The sequence below is a fragment of the Scyliorhinus torazame genome, chromosome 14 (genome assembly GCF_047496885.1).
Source record: "Scyliorhinus torazame isolate Kashiwa2021f chromosome 14, sScyTor2.1, whole genome shotgun sequence".
NCBI classification, from domain to species: Eukaryota; Metazoa; Chordata; class Chondrichthyes; order Carcharhiniformes; family Scyliorhinidae; genus Scyliorhinus; species Scyliorhinus torazame.
Genome location: NC_092720.1, coordinates 208,669,467 through 208,684,979, shown reverse-complemented (window position 1 = coordinate 208,684,979; position 15,513 = coordinate 208,669,467).

Sequence of the window (15,513 nt, the reverse complement as noted above, 5' to 3'; positions counted from 1 at the left end):
GCTGTGACAGCATATTAAAAACACGGCACAAGTCAATGAGGCTGTCGGCATTCTGGACTCGCGTCTCCGAGGAGTATCGGGAGCTGAGTAAAACAAGCATTTTGTTGCTTTAGCCCTTCACAATGACCTGCATGTGCGAGTTTGGATTTTCCGTCCTCACAAAGATGGAGACGGCACAAAGGAACTGGCTGAATCCTGCACCCGATATGCGCAAAGCCCTCTCTTCCTGTGAACCTGATTGGAGTGAGATCATGAGGACAAAGCAAGCTCACCTCTCGCATTAAAGGTAAGAAAAAATGGTGGATCGTGAATGCCGGCCGGCATGGGTCGCGAAGGCCGGCCAGGGTTGGTCGCCAAGGTCGGCGGCTTGGGTCCCAAAGATTTGCCGGTTAGTAAAAATGGGTCCCCGGAAAAAAGTGTGAAAAACACTGGGGTAAAGGGATGGATAAAAGAGCCAGTAGCCGAGTGGGTGAATATGGAGGAGGGCTCCTGCAGGGGACGTCCGTCCACGCCCTGGCCACGGCAGCACTCCCATCCCCACCCACTCAACAAGCCCAGTGGTGATAGCAATACTGCAGTTGTGGAACAAACTATGACAGCATTTCAGGCTAACCAAAATGTCCGTTCAGGCCCCCGTCTGCAATAACCACACGTCCGCGACAATGGACACCACCTTCAAAAGGTGGACACAAGATGGAGGGACGCGGACAGTTAGGGACTTCTACACTGACAAGAGACTGACAACACTTGAGGAACTGACACAGAGGTTCCAGCTGACGAATGGAACAAACTAAGATACATGCAGGTCCAAAACGTCTTATGTGGGGAAGCGTGGTACACCCACGATCACCGCAACAGTCGTTGTTTGAGGACCTACTGGATACGGATATGGGAATGGGAACTGCAAAAACCTGTATGGGTGACAACTGGGAGAGGCAAACACACAACTGGACGTGACAAGAGAAAAATGGGAGGAGGACATGGGTTTTGAAACACGGTGGGGACTCTGAAGCGAAGCACTACATAGGGTCAACTCCACCTCCACTTGTAAAGCTAAGCCTCGTGCAGCTGAAAGTGGTACACAGAGCTCACTTAACCAGAACCCGAATGAGCAAGTTCTTCCCGGAGGTGGAGGATAAATGTGAACAGTGCCAAGGAGGCCTGGCCAACAATGCCCACATGTTCTGGTCTTGCCCCAGACTTGTCAGGTTCTGGACAGCCTTTTTCGAGGTGTTGTCCATGGTGGTGGGGATAAGAGTGGAGCCGTGCCCAAGAGTGGAAGTCTTTAGGGTTTCCGAACAGCTAGATCTATTCATGGGGAGGAGGGCTGACACCCTTGCCTCTGCCTCCCTAATCACCCGCAGGAGAATCCTGCTCGGCTGGCGACCGTCAGCACCACCCAAATCTGCAGACTGCCCGTCCGACCAATCAGAATTTCTCCAGATGGAGAAAATCAAATTTGAGGGCTGGATGAATGTGGGAGCCGCTCACTCTGTTGATCCAAGACCTGTTTGCAGCCAACAGCCAGTAAACCAGAGGGAGCTGAAAGCCACGAACAACAACAAATGCTAATGAGGGGGGTGGGCAAAGAAACATGGAGCCCAACAAAGATCAGCAAATAACAAAATACACAGCGTCAGACCAATCACACAGGAACAAAATACAGGAGCTGAAGATGAAAGAGTGACTAGAAGGGGAGGGGTGGTCGAGAAGAAAGGGTGGGGGAGGAAAGTGGGGGACCTGGCTGGGAATAAGCACCCACTGGAGAAAGCAAAACAAGAAGCTGCAACCGATGTAAATAGCAAAGGACAACCAATGTATTTATAATTTTTCTTTAGTTTTCTGTTGTTTTCAATGCATGTTAACAATTGCCTTTGTCTTGTATACTTAAAAATCTTTAATAAAAATCTTTATTAAAAAAATTAATCCAAGCTCTAAAGTCATCTGCCTTCCCTGGTACACATCTTGCATTGAAACAAATGCACTTCAGGCCAAACGTTCGGCTGTTTTCAGCAACTTCTCCCTGCCTGCTCTTCCTCTTATTCTCACTGGCCTTAGTCTTCAGCTCTCCCTCAGTTATTGCACCGACTGACCTACTGCTCTCGCTCCCACATCCCCTGCCACACTAGTTTAAACCCTCCCAAGTGACGCTAGCCTTGCAATAAACAATAACATCCCATTCACCTTCCTAATCATTTGCTGTACCTGCAGACTAGCCTTTTGTGATTTGTGTACCAGGATACCATAAGGTTCTGCAATTCCCCTTAGTACGATATCAGACCAGGTCCCCAAAGTTGTTACAATCTTGGAGGATACTCCTATATTTAGTTATTTTCTGATTACGAACCATCAACATTTTTTTGTTAGAGGACCAAATTTGAAATCCCAATTACTTGCTAAGACACTAAATCCATAAAATTCCATGATTGGAAACAGAAGAATTTAACTATGCAAGAGTCAACAACGGAAACAGTTAGTACGATATCTATCTTACATTCTAACATAAATAATTGTTATGGGACCGGACCAGAACCACAATTTTGATTAAGATCCCAGACTAGAAACTGACTATTTGCATTTTGGTCGAGTATTCTAACCCTCTCGACATGAATGCTAACATTGCATTTGCCTTCCTAACTGCCGATTGAACCTGCGTGTTAACCTTAAGAGAATCATGAACAAGGCCTCCCAAGTCCCTTTATGCTTCTGATTTCCAAAGCATTCCCCCATCTAAAAATAGCCTGTGCCTCCATTTCTCCTTCCAAAGTGCATAACTTCACACGTTTCTACATTGTATTACACCTGCCACTTCATTGCCCACTCTTCTAGCCTGTCCAAGTCCTTCTGCAGCCTGCCTGCTTCGTCAATACTACCGGTCCTTCTACAGATCTTTGCATCGTCTGAAAGCATAGCAACAGTGCGTTCAGTTCCTCCTTCCAGATCATTAATGTATACTGTTGTTTTTGTTACCAAAGTGGATACCTCGCATTTATCATAATTATACTGCATCTGCCATTCAATTGCCCACTCACACAACTTGTCCAAATCACACTGAGGGATCTCTCACCCAACTTGGTGTCATCTGCAAATTTGGAGATATGTCATTTTGTTCCCTCATCTAAATCATTAATGTCGTTTGTGAATTGCTGGGATCATAACGCCATTCCCTGCCAATTTGGAAAGACCCGTTAGTTCCTACTCTTTGCTTCCTGTCTGCCAACCAGTTTCCTATCCATCTCAAAATGTTCCCCAGAATGACAGACGGGACCAGTCCAATCTCCTCTACAAATTGGGTTTCCCATCCTGAGATTGGTGATCTATTCATAGAATTTACAGTGCACAAGGAGGCTATTCGACCCTTCGAGTCTGCACCGGCTCTTGGAAAGAGCACCCTACACAAGGTCAACACCATCCTATCCCCACAACCCAGTAACCCCACCTAACACTAAGGGCAATTTTGGACACTAAGGGCAATTTAGCATGGCCAATTCACCTAACCTGCACATCTATGGACTGTGGGAGGAAACCGGAGCACCCGGAGGAAACCCACGCACACACGGGGAGGATGTGCAGACTCCACACAGACAGTGACCCAAGCCGGAATCGAACTTGGGACTCTGGAGCTGTGAAGCAATTGTGCTATCCACAATGCTACCGTGCTGCCCTCTATTCCTCTGATTATACAGATCCCTTCACTGCTTTGACACACGGTGCTGATGGCTTCAGACACTCACCCAGAGGAACCCACAGAGAGTCAAATATGAGAATGGAGAGGTTCCAGAGGATTAACAACCGACAAAGTGAACATTTTATCTGGGACCTTGAAGACCTTTTAATCCCTTCACAACTGGATTTAAAATCAGGAAAATGAATAGAAGAGTTTTACCGGGGTTAATGGAGTTTATCATTTCTCTCCACGCTGTGTACTGTAAAGGGCCTTTGAACTTCCCGATAGACAGGGCGGCAGCAGCTACTGAGAGATGGTGAACCTCATCACTAATCCTGTATGTTAAAAAAGGTGCAATAAATTTGTCTGGTTAGAAGATTTTAGAACCTATGTGAATGGTCAAGTTTTTCATTTTTGATGATGGAGAAAATGTAGAAAGTGAAATATTAATCACGTTTCTATAACTGAGAAAGGGATAACTTGGAAATTCAAAGTGAGAGAATGGAAACCCCCATGTCCTGAAAAAGGTCCACAGTCTGAATACAGATTAGTTACCGGGATATCACAAAAATCACAGGAGACGAGAAATATTTAGCCTGTCCACTTGCAGTTTTACAAACAGAGTTTGTAGAACAAAAACAAAGGCTGAAAACATCTGGAACTTAATGTTCATCCTTAGTAACTGATCCCACAGAGCCGAGAATCCTGCTCTCCTCTACTGGCATCTTGAATATCTCTGATTTTAGTCACTCCCCCATTGGGAGCTGGACCTTCAGCTGCCGAGGTCCTGAGCTCTGGAATTCCCTCCCTGATCCTCTCCATCTCTCTGTCTCTCTTTCTTCCTCAATCACTTTCTCTAAACTCCACCTCCGTCATCCGGATTAATATGTCCTCATGTGTCTCTATGTCAATTTGTGCTTTTTAATGCTCCTGTGAACCTACTTTATACTTTATATTACATTAAAGGCGCTCTATAAATACAAGTCTTTGCCATTGTGGTTGTTAAGGACACAGAGCCAGTTTATATTATAGAATAAAATTAGATCCCGTTCCCCCTTTAACGTCTGACTTTCTCAGGTTGCTCAGGCTCCATGCAGAGACATGATGACTCACTCCTTGGATACATGGACCGTGCGGCTCTCTCAGGGTCAGTCGGAAGGTCACAGACACTAACAGCCAACATCAGGCAAATGATCAGTTCAAGCCTGGGAATCAGGTTGTATTATTTACCTGACATCTTGTCATTTATACAATATTGTAGAACAGTTAAAGAAAATGTAATACTGTTTAATCACGGCCATAAAGATAGTTATTATAAAATACTCGTCAGTGAACTATACGCCGAGTTTTCACGGCCCGATGGACGAACACTTAAAGTTGTGACAACCCAAAAAAATCCATCAGAACAATTGACTGAGTTATTTTATAAACTGCAGAGTTCCAGTAATTAACGTAAGTAGAAGAGAAATCGGCTGAGAAAAATAGGAACACAATTCTGAGGCTTTTAAAAATCAACTCTGCAGAGTTTCAGTAAAGAACATATCCTACCTTCTCTTCCGACATGCTTCCTCCTGAAAGAAATGAATGAGGAACAGTGAGGATGTCAGTAACAGATTTCAGGAGGAGTTAAACAGGCTGGTGAAATGAGCAGACTCAGAGCAGATGAGATTTCACACGGAAGTGGAAACCGATGGATTTTGGAAGGAAGATTGTGGAGAGTCAAATAAACTGGAACTGAGCATCAGTCCCGCTCACAGACACAGTGACTCTCACACACCGTACCAGACACACCCACACACTCACAACATGCTGGAACTGAGCATCAGCCCCGCTCACAGACACAGTGACTCTCACACACCGTACCAGACACACCCACACACTCACAACATGGAACTGGAACTGAGTATCAGCCCCGCTCACAGACACAGTGACTCTCACACACCGTACCAGACACACCCACACACTCACAACATGCTGGAACTGAGCATCAGTCCCGCTCACAGACACAATGGGCGAAATTCTCCATTATCGGCGGAAAGTCCGCCGATCGGCGCAAAAAACGGCGCAAATCCCACTTGCGTCACGTCATAAAAATGGGCCGATAGTCTGCGGCCCGAAATGGGCTAGCAGCGACGTAACGGGATCCGCGCTTGCGCAGTGGTTCACGCCGTGCAGCGTCATACGCGCTGCACGGCGTGACGGCTCATAAGGCCGCGCAGCTCCCCCCCACCCGACCGGAACAGCCGACCGCAACACCCGACTTGATGGCTCGCCGTCGCTCAGCCCCGAGGTTCGAGTCACGCGATGTGGAGGCGCTCCTGGACGCGGTGGAGCAGAGGAGGGACGCCCTGTATCCCGGGCACGGCCGCAGAGTTGCCCCACGCCACAGCCGGCGTCTGTGGAGGGAGGTGGCAGAGGCCATCACCGCTGTGGCCCTAACACCACGGACAGGCACCCAGTGCCACAAGAAGGTGAACGACCTCGTCAGAGCAGGCAGGGTGAGCCTCCCCCATATCCCCCCTCCCCCAAATCCCCCCTCCCCCATATCCCCCCTCCCCCATATCCCCCCTCCCCCATATCCCCCCTCCCCCATATCCCCCATATCCCCCCCTCCCCCATATCCCCCTCTCCCCCATATCCCCCCCTCCCCCATATCCCCCCTCCCCCATATCCCCCATATCCCCCCTCCCCCATATCCCCCCTCCCCCATATTCCCCCCTCCCCCATATCCCCCTCCCCCATATCCCCCATATCCCCCCCTCCCCCATATCCCCCCTCCCCCATATCCCCCCTCCCCCATATCCCCCATATTCCCCCCTCCCCATATCCCCCCTCCCCATATCCCCCATCCCCCATATCCCCCTCCCCCATATCCCCCACTCCCCCATATCCCCCCCCTCCCCCATATCCCCCATATTCCCCCCTCCCCCATATCCCCCATATTCCCCCCTCCCCCATATCCCCCATATCCCCCCTCCCCCATATCCCCCCTCCCCATATCCCCCTCCCCATATCCCCCCTCCCCCATATCCCCCCCTGCCCCATATCCCCCCTCCCCCATATCCCCCATATCCCCCCTCCCCCATATCCCCCATATCCCCCCTCCCCATATCCCCCCTCCCCATATCCCCCATATTCCCCCCTCCCCATATCCCCCCTCCCCATATCCCCTATATCCCCCCTCCCCCATATCCCCCCTCCCCCATATCCCCCCTCCCCATATCCCCCCTCCCCCATATCCCCCCTCCCCCATATTCCCCCCTCCCCCATATCCCCCCTCCCCATATCCCCCATATTCCCCCCTCCCCCATATCCCCCTCCCCCATATCCCCCCTCCCCCATATCCCCCCCTCCCCCATATCCCCAAGTGAATCCAGCCCTAACCTTAACCTCTGCAATGCACGCGCAACCGATGGCGTGCATTCATATACCTGCCTAACACTGTTGCCTTTTACCCCTGCCACCACCCCCCCCCCCCCAGGAGAAGCACGCACACAACAATAGGGAGCATGTGAGGACTGGAGGAGGGCCCGCTGATGAGAGGCCACTGACCGAACACGAGGAAAGGGCCCTGGAACTGGCTGGCGGACCTGAGGACCGGGAGGTTGCTGATGCAGAGGTCGGGGCCCCACGAGCAAGTGAGCCACCAACAGCCCGTCCCCATATCCCCCCTCCCCTATATCCCCCCCCCCCCGTATCACCTGATCACTGCCTGATGTCTAACCATGCATGCTTCATTGTGTATCGCAGGACCAAACGTCCAGGCACCCATCCCCGCAGATGCAGACCGCCCGCAGGATGCCCCTCGGAGACCACAGGAGACGGAGAGACCCGCACCCTCCAGCATGCGACGCCCGCAGGATGCCCCTCGGAGACCACAGGAGACGGAGAGACCCGCACCCTCCAGCATGCGACGCCCGCAGGATGCCCCTCGGAGACCACGGGAGACGGAGAGACCCGAACCCTCCAGCATGCGACGCCCGCAGGATGCCCCTCGGAGACCACGGGAGACGGAGAGACCCGGACCCTCCAGCATGCGACGCCCGCAGGATGCGCCTCGCACACCACGGGAGACGGAGAGACCTGGAGCAACAGGGAGACGACACCCCCGTCACGTGCGGGAGCGACCACCCAGCGATGAGGGGGGCAGCCACAGGCCCCCGTCACATCTGAGCCAGGACACCACTACCCAGGACACCACTATCCAGGACACCACTATCCAGGACACCCCTACCCGGGACAGCACTACCCGGGACAGCACTACCCGGGACAGCACTACCCAGGACACCCCTACCCGGGAAGACGAAATACCGGACAGTGACTCAGAGTGGATGGGTGGAGACGAACCCCCACCCCAAAGTGCCATGGACTCAGAGTGGGACGAAGAGCACGACACAAAGCCACTGCTGTCACCAACACCCTCCACCATCGCAGAAACACTCACCACGGTTGGGCACTTTAGTGATGAGGCGTCTGGTACACTCACTGGTGCGCACAACACAGCCGTCCCGGTACAGCAGGTGGAGGTAGGAGCAGCAGAGGGACCGGGCGGTCGGAGGGCAGCCCAGGCCAAGCGAACATCTGCCGCCCAGATGGATCCCGGGTTCCTGCAGTTACCACACCCACACATAGATCCGATGCAACCACCGACACGGAGACGAGCGAATAGGGTGACGGGTGGCTTGCGGCGGCTGCGGTCGCAGGTGGAGGAGTCCACCCGCGTCCAGGAGCTGGGAGTGGTCCCGGTCCTGCGTGCCACCCAGGCTGACACCGCACGGGTGGCGTCCGCGGTGGAGGCAATGGGTGCGACGGTGTCAGACATGGGGAACGGTTTGCGAGGCCTGGGGCCTTCCGTGCAGGCGGCGTCTGTGGCCCAGGAAATGGCTGCCCTCTCACAGGAGGCCATGAGCCAGTGCCAGCGCCAGATGGCAGAGGCGCTCAACGCCATAGCCCAGTCTCAGCAGGCCATGGCCCAGTCTCAGCAGGCCATGGCCCAGTCTCAGCAGGCCATAGCCCAGTCTCTGCAGGCCATGGCCCAGTCTCTGCAGGCCATGGCCCAGTCTCAGCAGGCCATCGCTGAGGGCATCGGCGCCAGTGGCCATGTGCGAGCTGGCGTCGCACTGTCGCAGACAGGGTTCGACAACCCCCTGGGCTCCATGGCTGCAAACCTGCAGACCCCTGTCGATACCAGCACGGGCCTCCAGGACTGGCAGCGCCAGATGTCGGGGGCGCGTCGGATGGCCAGTCCGTTCGCATCCCCCACCCATGTATAGGCCTGGGGGCCATCGGGCACCCCGAGGGAGGAGGAGGTGGTGTGGTCCGTCCCGGCTCCCTCTGTAGGTGAGGTCCCGGTACACCGCGACACCTCGGACTCCCCCCTTCCGTCCCAGGTGCATCGGGTGGGCAACGGGCAGGACAGGCTGGCAGCTCGCCATCCCAGTCGCCCGGGCCGCAGCCTGGCCCATCTAGGCCAGGACGCCCCAGGAAACGGCCGCCAAAGGGATCCAGTGTCAGAGGGCAGGAATCACAGGAGTCCACCTCCAGTTCTGCTGTACCGTCTGGGGAACCACGTAGATGTAGTCAAAGGGGCCGTAAGGCCAAACAATTAGACACTGAGTAAGTTGGCACGGGTGCAGGGCACAGATGAGTTTTAGGCGCTAGGGCACGTGCATGAACTCCTTTGGTTATTAAAGTCAATGTTACACCTACCGAAGCTGCCTTTGTGCTCTGTCCAAAGTGTGCGGGCGTGTCATGTACGTTGAGCGCAAGTGTGTGTGTGACGGGTGGTCTTACCTCAGCCCCAGGTGAGTCTGCCCCCTTCCCCCTGGGCCGCCATCAACATCCCCCGGGCAGAGGACGGGACCGTGCGCTGCAGTGTCACAGCCGCATGCAGGGATGGTCCGGGTGGATGGTGGTACTGTGGCCATGGGTCAGACATAGTCCAACGATGTAGAGCCAGGAGCTCATCGGAGGCAGGTTGTCATCATCCTCCATGGCCTGCGTTAGACACGCGTCCACCCGCAACTGGGTGAGCCCGGCCCGTTGTGCCGCCGGTGGATCGGCAATTGGGGGTGGGGGGGTGGTGTGCATGCGGGTGGGGTGTGTGGGGTTGGGGAGGGGGTTGAGGGTGCTGGGTGGGTGGATGGGTGGGGGGTGTGGGTGGTTGGCTGTTGTCATGGTGTGCGGTCTGTGGCCATACTACCCGATTCCCACGCCCATCTAGTCAGTGAAGCGGGCGTCTATCAGTCTGTCCCGTGCCCGCTGGGCCAGCCGGTAACGGTGGACAGCCACCCGCCTGTGTCTACCCCGTCTGCCCTGACCATTGCCCCCATCCCCCTCATCTGGGGAGGACTGGGCCTCTTCCTGCTGCTCCTCCACTCCGCCCTCCTCTGCCTGCGGCACATCGCCCCTCTGCTGGGCTATGTTGTGCAGGACGCAGCACACCACAATGATGCGGCCGACCCTATCTGACCGATACTGGAGGGCGCCCCCAGAGAGGTCCAGGCACCTGAAACGCATCTTCAGCACGCCAAAGCACCTCTCGATCACTCCCCTTGTCGCTACATGGGCATCATTGTAGCGGTTCTCCGCCTCATTGCGTGGCCTCCGTATAGGCGTCATCAGCCACGATCGCAATGGGTAGCCCCTGTCGCCCAGCAACCAGCCCCTCAGCCGGGGATGGCGTCCCTCGTACATGCCGGGGATGGATGACCGCGACAACACGAATGAGTCGTGTACACTGCCTGGGTGACGGGCGCAGACGTGCAGGATCATCATGCGGTGGTCGCAGACCACCTGTACGTTCATTGAATAGGTCCCCTTCCTATTAGTGAACACGGCCCTGTTCTCTGCAGGTGGCCGCACGGCGACGTGCATCCCATCGATCGCGCCCTGGACCATGGGGAACCCGGCAACGGCAGAGAAGCCCACGGCCCGGGCATCTTGGCTGGCCCGGTCCACGGGGAAGCGGATGTAGTGGTGCGCCATGGCATAAAGGGCATCTGTCACTGCCCGGATGCACCGATGCACCGATGTCTGCGATATGCCGGACAGGTCCCCACTCGGTGCCTGGAATGACCCCGTTGCATAAAAGTTCAGGGCCACCGTAACCTTGACGGACACGGGGAGAGGGTGTCCCCCGCCAGTGCCACGCGGTGACAGGTGTGCCAGCAGGTGGCAGATGTGTGCCACGGTTTCCCGGCTCATCCGGAGTCTCCTCCTGCATTCCCGGTCCGTGAGGTCCTGGTATGACTGCCGGGGCCGGTACACACGGGGTGCCCTCGGGTGCTTCCGTTGCCGTGGGGCCGCGACGTCCTCCTCCCCCGCCTCGTCCTGTCGGTCAGGTGTCCCTCCAGCCTGGGCGGCTGCCGCCTGCCCCTGTGCGGCAGCCTGCGCCGCCTCTCTGGCACGCTCCTCCTCCTCCTCCTCCTCCTCATCCAGGGCAACATAGACATGAGCGGCTGCCACCACGGCGGCCAACATCGCTGGATGGTCTGAAAACATGACGGCCTGGTGGGGGGGAGGGGAACGACCACATGTCATCATTGCCCATATCCCCTCCTCCCCCCAGCCAGGTGGCATGGACCGCATGGGTCCAACTGTTGGAGGCTGGCACCTGGCCAGGTGGACCAACTCATTTGCCCTCCCATCACCCACCCCGGCGCGGACCCCCTCCCCAACCTCCACCCCGGCACGAACCCCCTCCCCAACCTCCACCCCGGCACGGACCCCCTCCCCAACCTCCACCCCAGCACGGACCCCCCCAACACCCAACCTCCACCCCGGCACGGACCCCCTCCCCAACCTCCACCCCAGCACGGACCCCCCCCCAACCCCCAACCTCCACCCCGGCACGGACCCCCTCCCCAACCACCCCGGCACGGACCCCCTCCCCAACCTCAACCCCAGCACGGACCCCCCCCCAACCCCCAACCTCCACCCCGGCACGGACCCCCTCCCCAACCTCCACCCCGGCACGGACCCCCTCCCCAACCTCCACCCCAGCACGGACCCCCCCCCCCAACCCCCAACCTCCACCCCGGCACGGACCCCCCCCCAACCTCCACCCCGGCACGGACCCCCTCCCCAACCTCCACCCCGGCACGGACCCCCCCCCAACCTCCACCCCGGCACGGACCCCTCCCCAACCTCCACCCCGGCACGGACCCCCTCCCCAACCTCCACCCCAGCACGGACCCCCCCCCCCCCAACCCCCAACCTCCACCCCGGCACGGACCCCCTCCCCAACCTCCACCCCGGCACGGACCCCCTCCCCAACCTCCACCCCAGCACGGACCCCCCCCAACCCCCAACCTCCACCCCGGCACGGACCCCCTCCCGGTACTCCCCCGGAGCCCAGCCTACTCTAACCACCCCCCCCCCGCCCCGCCGCACACACACACACACAAGCCGAGACACACCTCTCCTCACGCAATCAGTCTGCGGCCACGCCATTTCCTGCCCAGAGCCAACCCCCCAGGCCGTCACTCACCTTCTCGCTGGTCGGCGTGAGCCTGGAGCACCGGGTCACGCCGATGAAAAGGAGGTTTGATTCACGTCGACGTGAACGGTCATCACGTCGACGGGACTTCGGCCCATCCGGAAGGGAGAATATCGGCAGGCCGAAAATCGGCTGCCTTGCGCAGACCCGTGACATTCTCCGCGGCAGCGGCGCCATTAACGCCCCGCCGACTTTTCTCCCTTCGGAGACTTCGGCGGGGGCGGGGGCGGGATTCACGGCGGCCAACGGCCATTCTCCGACCCGGCGGGGGGTCGGAGAATGACGCCCCAGATCTCGGGTTGATTCCCGCTTTTCTGTCCACAAACTCTCGAACCACTCCCAGCCACCACTCAGTCTTCTCCCCAACCCCCACCTCCCAGTAATGACTCCCTGATGTGAATCCCTCTGATCCCAGGACACAGAGCCAGGAATCAAACCTCTCCGGGGTGTCCGGGAGCGGCTGCTGTTTTTCTCCGAATCTCACACTGGTCCGGTCCTCAGACAGGATGAGCCGGGGTTCGCTGTGTTCAGATCTAGAGTCAGAGAGGCTGGAGCTGGGGGAAAGTTAAAATAACACAGTCAGTGATTTAGAGAGGGAGGGGGGGAGGGAAGAGAGAGGGAGGGGGAGGGAAGAGAGAGGGAGGAGTAGAGAGGGGCCAACGGGGTAGGTGAGGGAGAGGATAGTGAGGGAGGGGGCAGAGAAATCAGAGCAGCCAGGGAGTGGGTGAAGGGAGAGAACAGGAAAGGAGAGAGGGAGTCTGAGAATGGAGTGAAAGTGAAGCAGAAGTGGGTGACGGAAAGCTGGAGGGTTTGAGTGTGGGAGCCGGATTACAGAGAGATTGGGAGAGGGTTGAGAAATAGAGGGTGTGGCAGGGAGAACAGGAAGTGACAGGGAGTGTAGGAGGGTGTGAGAGACTGAGGTGGAGGAGTAGAGGCAGCAGGTTAGCAGGGAGAGTGTGAGGGTGAGAGAAGAGAGAGTGCAGAGGAATGAGTGCAAAAGTTGGAGAGTGTGAAAAAGAGAGGGGGTGTTCGCAACAGTAGGAAGGTGGGAGGGTAAGACAGAGAGTGGGGGAGAGAATGTACAAGATGGGATGAGGAAGAAAGTGAAGGGACGGGGGGGATTGCAAGGGGGGAGGGAGAGAGTGGGAGGAGAGTGGAGAGGCAGAGAGCGGGAGGAGGGGAGGGTGGAGGGAGAGGTATAGCGGAATGATGAGGGAAGAGGGAAGGAGAGAAATGGAAGAGAGAGTGTGGTAAGGTGGAAGAGAGAATGGAAGAGGCTGAGAGAGAGGGTGGGAGGGGGACAGGAGATAGAGAGTGGGAGGGAAAAATGTTAGATTGAGCAGAGGGGAGAGTGTGAGTGCATGGCAGGGAGAGAGAGATTGTGGGAAGGGCAGAGGTAAGGAGAGCGGATATGAAACAGAGAGAGAGCGTGTGTGGGAGTAATAGGCTGGGAGGAACAGGGGAGAGGGAAAGTGCAGATGGAGGGAAGGAAGGGGGAGAAGAGGGAGCGACACCCAGCCAGCGGATTGCCCCCCCAACTGTGGCGGCACTGGACACGGACCGCAGCCACCACGCGAGATCCCTGAACACGGAGGAACTGCGCCCCACGCCTTTGGGAAGTCAGCCCATCGAGGCAGAGATCGTCCCAACGGCGTGCGGCGCAGTCAGCGGGTCCGCCATTATTAAGGGCCGGAACATCGGAATAACTGCACCACCCCCGGTTTCGGGATAAACACGGATTCTCCAGCCAATCGCTGAACGCGATCTCGGCGTCGGCAATCGGAGAATCCCGCCCTGAGTGTTGACACCAACCGAGAATCCGTGGACTTTCACGTCAGTAAAATTGGTGCCACACCTGCACCGATTCTGCTACTATTAAGGGGCTCTCACCGGCACCACGTGGAACACAATCGATTCGAATGAAAAACGGTGTGGGATTCGCCGGGTCTGTGATTGACACTCGGGAGGCTGACAAGCTGCAGGTTGAGGACTCTGTGTCATTGTGTTTAGAAGGATGAGCAGGGATCCTTTTGAAACTCACAAGATACTGAGAGGCCTGGATAGAGTGGACATGGAGAGGAAGTTTCCACTTGTGGGAAAAACAAGAACTCGAGGGCTCAGACTGTAGGGACGATCCTTTTAACCTGAGAGGAGGAACAGTGCTTAGCATTGCTGCCTACGGCGCTGAGGACCTGGGTTCGAATCCTGGCCCAGGGTCAATGACAGGTGGAGAGAGCAGTTCATAAAACATAAAGGATTCTGGGCTTTACTAATAGGGCTATCGGGGGAAGTACATGGATGTTATGCTAAACTTATACAAGACACTGGTTAAACTCAGCTGGAATATTGTGTTCAGTTCTGGGCGTCACACTATAGGAAATATGTGAACACATTGGACAGAGTGAGGATGAGGTTTACAAGAATATTTCCAGGGATGAGAAACTTCAGCCATGAGGATAGACAGGGACTGGTCTCCTTGGAGAGAAGGTTAAGCGGAGATTTGATCGAAATTTTCAAAATCAAGAGGGACACAGCAGGTGAGGAGAAACTGTTCCCGTTCGTAGAAGGATCGAGAGCGAGAGGGCACAGATTTAAAGTGAATTGCAAAAGACCTTAAAGTTCTGCGAGAAAAAAAAATATTTCAAAATGTGGGTAGTATCGGGAATGTTTTGTCTGGAAGTGTGGTGGAGGCAGGTTCAGTTGACATATTCGAGCGAATTAGATGATTACTTGAATATAAAAAATATACCGGGGTACAGAGAAAAGGTAGGGGAATGACCCTCAGGTTAAACCAGCACCAATCAGCTCTCATTTTCAAAGAGGAGAGCAGCCCAGGGTCCTCATGTCCTCTGGGAAATGTCATTCCAGTGGAAAGATTAGCTGGAGAATGTGACATTCACATCTACAATTGTGCAAGAATAATGTTTACGTATTAAAGCTCTGCATTAGTTAATACATGTTGCATTAATGAGCTGGTTTTGAAATCTATTCGCGTGGACGGACTCAAAGCCCCCAAAGGCGGAGACCTGGCTATCGGACATGGCTAGCTTTCTCTGTTTGGAGCAAGTCAAGTTCGCCTTGAGAGGGTCACTGTTAGGGTTCCACCCGGAGGTGGCTACTGTTCGTCGACTTCTTTGCAGGAAATTAATCGTCAGCAGCCTGGGGGGAGGGGGGGTGGGGGGAGTACTTTAGATTAGAGGAGGGGGTTAATAAGAGTGGGACCTGTATGAGAGGTAAATGGCTTTTTCACTATGTTTATGGTTTCATGTATATTGTTTATTTTATTCTTGTTACTATACCAAAAATACCTCAATAAAATGTTAATTTAAAAAAAACAATCACTATT